Source organism: Corvus brachyrhynchos, unplaced genomic scaffold, assembly GCF_000691975.1.
Source record: "Corvus brachyrhynchos isolate BGI_N302 unplaced genomic scaffold, ASM69197v1 scaffold4, whole genome shotgun sequence".
In the NCBI taxonomy this organism is placed as follows: Eukaryota; Metazoa; Chordata; class Aves; order Passeriformes; family Corvidae; genus Corvus; species Corvus brachyrhynchos.
The window spans coordinates 7481498-7487497 of record NW_008237878.1 but is presented as its reverse complement, the minus strand read 5'-3'; positions in this window follow the sequence as shown (position 1 = coordinate 7487497).

The window sequence follows — 6000 nt, the reverse complement described above, 5'->3', positions numbered from 1 at the left end:
TGGGCAGAATTAGAATATTTCATCACATGTCATCAACCACTAAAGGAAGAAAGCACATGACTCATCACAGCTGAGGTGGTAGAGATCTGTGGCTTCAGAGCATGAGGAATTACTCTGCTTCACACTTCTGTCCACTGGGAAATCACACATGGCTGTGACATACAGCACAAACCATTTGTAACACTCCCACATTACCCTCAAGTCTGGGGTCTTTTTAAGGTGTATCTCAGAGAATCTCAATTCAGATGTGAATTTAAGAGCTAGACAGAAGAGCATGTTCCTTTTCAGATCAAGGAAGATCACTCAATAAAATCAGATTAAATGAAACATTAAGTGATGCCAAGATCAAGGAGTTTGTCATCTCAGAAATGCCTCCCTGCTCTATGGCTAGATACGATCACAGCAGAACATAACTAAAGAGATTCAAAGCGTCCATAAAAGAAAAAGAAAGAAAGAAAAACCAAAAAGAATAAAGAACAGTGCCCTAGATCTAAATTGCAGGACTTTACCCTTCTGCCTTCAAAACATTGTATAATCTGCTTTTTGGATCAACTGGGGTATCCTTTCTACGCTGCAGAGCACGAGCACTCTCTGGAACAAGAAACAGAGATAAACCTCCCAGGAACTAAAGACTGTGACAAACCTCCCACTTACTGATCCAAAACATAACTCTTTCAGCAGCTTGGGATCCCTAGGCACAGAGGATTATACAAACACACATTATATGCACATACCTAAACTCTTACATGGCCCACGCAACCCATCCCCACAAGGAGCACAAAGGGAGCGCAGGTGGCATGTGACAAACAGGACTCATCACATCACTGGTGCTTGGGATAGAGGGAAGGGCCAAGCAGGAGCAGACAGGAGGCTTCCCAGTCGCAGTCCAGGGCAGTGTGTAGTTCCATGAACCCATCACAAACCCAGACCAGGAGTCTTCCTGCACAAATCCCTCCCTCTCTCCCTTACTTCACCTGAATGCTCTCTCCCACTTGCTGAGAACCGCCCTCAGGTTCACCTGCCATGGACCCTTCCTTGCACCAGTCTAGCTCCACAACAGCTCCTATGACTTTCCCTATCCCTCAGTTACATAAGCTACTACCTACCTGCTATTTTAGATTATACATAGCAACATGATGATGAAAACAGAAACAGCAAGTTTGGGTTAATTTCCCTCCCTTCTCTCTTTGTTTGGTTTTCTGGAACTACTTCATCCCAAACATTTGTAAATAGTGCTTGGAGTTACATTCCAAGTTCCAGCAGTAAACATTAAACTAGCTAATATATATATAGAAGGATGCCTGTTCTTCCAGTGTATCCAGGCAACCTTGCAATACAAAGTTAAAGCACAGCTATTTGTTCAAAAAAGTGTTTTCACAGCTATTTCCTCTTCCCCCCCTGGACTTTTTCCACTAGGCACTACTTGTATTTATCATCTGGAGATTCTGTTCCCTTTTTCCTTTTTAAAACTTTATAACAACTTGTTTTAAGAGCAGCAAATCATGGACATGTAGTTTATAATAAAGTTTGATTTAGTTTGTGACAAATGAAAGAAAAATAGCAAAAGTTTCACAAGACCACCTGAATGAAACTCCTTTGTCACATGCTGTGGTAACTCTGGAAAGAAGATAATCTCAAAATACAAGGAAACCAGAATGCTGTAAGGAAGGAAGAAAACCACATTTACACAAACTCTAAAGCAAGCTGAAAATGTGGTTTACTACATCCTACCTAACACCAGTTGAAGGTTTCAGAATAAAACAAGTTTCCTCAGAGAGCAAAGGGCAGGCTGAACTAAACTTTTTTCTAAAGGAAGAGTATCAATTTTTATTAAATTTTCCAATTGAGAGCTCTTTGAAGTAAAAAGCCAGCATCTCAATGGGAAGTGTTTTTCATTTCAAAATGTCAATTCACAATGGAAAGTGTTACTTTGACACATTGGACACCTTTATTTTGGTAGATGACATTGACATTTTATGTTGTTTCTTATTTGAAAACCTCTTCAGAATATTTTTCTATTATATGGCTCAAAATTTCAACTTTTGCTTCCTAGTCTGACAATTTTTCCTGCTTATTAAAGTTTTCTTCTGGGCTAAAAAAGTCTGCTGAACATTCCCTGCTTCCAGTGCCATTCTTTTCTCATGAAGTTCTACAGTGCATAGTTGACCTTTTTTATCAGAATAACAATTAAATACTGCACATTTTGAAAAAAAAATTGAAAACATTTATTGTTTTCAGCCTTTAGGGTGAATGGAGAGGAAGAATAGAGAAAATTCTCTGAAGATGCAAGACCATCTATTTTGGCAATAGCATTCTCATGCCATCTTTTGCACAGTTACCTCAGTGTTTTCCAGCTATCTTCATGTGCCCAACAAACTATACAGTGGGTGACACTAAAGTTACGAAATCAACTCTTACTTCCTTTAGAGAAGCAAACCCCACTTCCTAAATGATAGTTTTTGCCTTTACAGAATCTGCAGATCTGGGGTCATGTAGGTGAGCTAGGAAAATAAGCCTGACACAAGGAAGAGCTGGAAATTAATGAGCTACATTTATGAAGTACAGAGCAGTTTACACATCTCAAGCATTTAGAATGAACTTCCATTGCCTTTTCCAGGCAACTCAGCTTCCAGCAAAGCACCTTTTCCAAAGTGTTTTGTTCCTCAATTTACCAAAAAGGAAGCAATGGGCACGAGGGCAGATGCTGATTTAGTAAGCACAGACTCCTGTTGGGCAAGTGGCTGTTCCTGAAGTTGTTTATGTTGAGAGATGACTTTGAGAAGCTGAGGTCAGCAAGGGAATACAGTTTATTATTTGGCCTCAGAGTTGCTGTGTAATTTGTCTTCCAAGTCTTGGTGTTCAGAGGTAACTTCAGTCACAGTTTTTCCTCACCTCAGTGCTAAATCTTGTTTTGTTTTGGTTTTTTTATTGAGTAGGTGAAGGTCTTGGATCTTTACTGACTGCTTGAGCCCATAGGGTGGTGTCTAAGAACAAAGGCATCAGGTAAGGCCCACCAAAATTTTTTTCTCATTTTGAAGAATTCCTTAATTTCAGCAGCTTCTCTAAAGGATGTGCTGGATTCCACTAAAATTGATAGGCCTGATGGATGGGAAAAAAACCACTTGGTTAGTGATTTTTATTTGGCAGTGGCACCCCATAAAACTTAAACCCCTAGGTCTTTGATGCTACATTATAACTATCTATCCCTATGGTAACACAAGGAGGACATCAATAAGTTCTTTAGTTCAGTTGTAAAGTACTTGAACAAATAAAGTACATGGCAAATAAAACAGCTAATAAAGATCAAGAAAGATGCTGTTAAAACACATCAGTTTTCCAGGCCCTGATTACAGCAGTGACAAAATCCTAAAAAAGCAGTAAGAAAACCATAACTGTGTAGATCCCATTTTCGTGGTATTTACCAATAAAAAAAAAAAAAGAATAGAACCCAAATAAAGCAAAAAATTTTTAGCAAGTTACCAAAAGTCTGTGAAAGATGTCAAATGTCTGTTAAGGCACTGCAATGTGTTTCCTACTTCATTGCTCCCATACATCAAGCCAAGCAGTGGTTAAAAGGAACAATATCTCATGGTTATAAAATACAGGACTCAGGCAGAAAGTCAACAGTCCTGCTCATGCTTCCGGTGCAACAGAACTTTCTCTTTGTTTTGATTTCTCTTTTTTTTTTTTTTTCCTCCTTTTAAACAAAAATAGTCATACTGAAAAAACTAGCCAGAATGGAAGGAAAACAGTTCAAAAGGTGTTTTTAAATACTTTTCCATCTCAGCTGGACAACAATTCATAGCATTACTTGCAGCAACAAGTCTGGGTGAGTACAGACTGCCCTGTGTGCTCCCAGGCACAGCAGGGTGACAAGGAGTATTGGTTTTGCTGGTGATGATCTTTTGTCTTGATGGTATCAGCACTGAAATGTTTGCCACCTTTCTTCTAATGTAAGGCCCAAGCCCATCTCCCTTAAGCTTTGTGTAAATAAATGTCTTGGCAGGAGCTCACGTTTCTGGATTACCTCTGCACATAAATATGACTATTTCCTTAAAAGCAAAAAGCAGCTAGACGGGGGTAGGAGTTTGTTTGGTGATTAACTCTGCCTTTTCCCCCCTCTCATCCCCCAAAAGTTGAGTATAAAGAGAAAAATAATTCAGACACAAGCCAAGACAATAGCATGAAGGGGCGAACTTTTCCGAAGGAAAATGGAGATTCAGCACCAAAAGTGGTGCTGTTGTGGGAGAGGACAGATGCTCTTCCACTTATCTGAACTCAGCCAGTGTTACTGTCCTACACCTCAGGAGTTATCCTGCCTCACCCAGGTGGGCAAGGGAGGGCAGAGCCACCCTCCATAGGCTGTGGGTATCATTCCTCCCTTCCCTGCGGACAGGCACTTCAGCGCCCAGCAGCGGTACCAGGTACTGCTCTGGAGCCAAGCGTCTCCCCACTGTCCAGCACTCCTGTCCACAGGCAGCATAGGCTGGTGTCTGAAAATAGGATCTGGTCATCAAGCAAGGGTTTCTCCCAAAGCCCTGTGAAATAATGAATGACCTTCAATTATTTTGGGCAATACTTACTACAAAAGTCCAACTAGAAAGGAAATCCTAGGCATAGAAAAGCCCAGTGTTTAGCAAGAATGAAAGTGTGGGAAAGATGATCTAGTTTTTAGCAAGGGGACTGATTCCTTTCTGACTCTGATTTTACAGCTGCTGTTGACAGATGCTCCTAGGAAGATGTCAACTTCGTAGGTCCACAGAGAAACCATGAAAAAACAACTGCTATGATTGTAGGATGTTGGTATTGGCTGTGCAGCCCTACAGAAGGGCCTTGACAGGCTCAAGAGATTGGCAGAGAACTGTCTGAAGTACAACAAAGGCAAATGCAGATCCTGCACCTGGGAAAGAAAGCACAGGCTGCAGCCAACCTGCTGGGAAGCAGCTCTGAGGAGAAGGACCTGGGGGTCCTGGTGGACACGGAGCTGTCCATGAGCCAGCAGTGCCCTGGGGATCAGGAAGGTCAGTGGGATCCTGGGATACATCAGGAAGAGCTTTGGTAGCAGGTTGAGGGAGGTGATCCTGCCCCTTTACTCAGTCCTGGGTGAGGCCACAACCAGAATGTCCAGTTCTGTGCTCCTCGGGACAAGAGAGACATGGAGCTCCTGGAGTCAATCAAATGGAAGGTGATGAAGATGATGAGGGGACAAGAGCAACTCTTATGAGCAAAGGCTGAGGGAGCTGGGCCTGTTCAGCCTGGAGAAGAGATGACTGAGAGGGGGCCTCACAAAGGTCTGTCAATGTCTGCAGGGAGCGTGTCAAGAGGATGGACCAGGCTCTGCTCCATAGTGCCAAGCAACAGGACAAGAGGCAGAAACTGATGAACAGGAAGTCCCACCTGAACATGAGCAGGAACTTCTTTACTGTGGGATTACCATGCACTGAACAGGTTGCCTGGAGGGCTTATGGAGTCTCCTTCACTGGAGATATTCCAGAACTGTCTGGACACAATCCTGTGCCCTGTGCTCTGCAATGGCACTGCTTGAGCCGGAGGTGTGTCCAGATGATGCACTGTGGTCTGTTCCAAACCTACCCATTCTGTGAAACCAAAGCCCTCCAGCTTCTGAAAGTCAAGAGTAGAAGTCACAGATCTCTTGTAAATGGAGATGAATCCAAGGGGCAAGCACTGTAAACTGATGGACTAGATCTGCAGTGTGACTTGGATACCACCACGTCAACTTATACCATGCAGGGGACCCACAGTTTAAAATATCCAAATTTTCAAGCAGCAAGCTTTTGTTGATTAGGCTGGCCTTAATCACAAAAATGCTCTCTTTAGGGAATGGCTGTCACTCAAGAGAGAATTAACAGAGCACAGCCATTGTTAGCAGGAGAATGGAGGTCAAATGCTTTCCTGGCCAGCCCCTGTGGAAGGACTGTGAGGTCAGAAGTGAGAAAGAAGTGTCCTTGCAAGCTCTACCAGGACTCCAAAAGGTTGCAG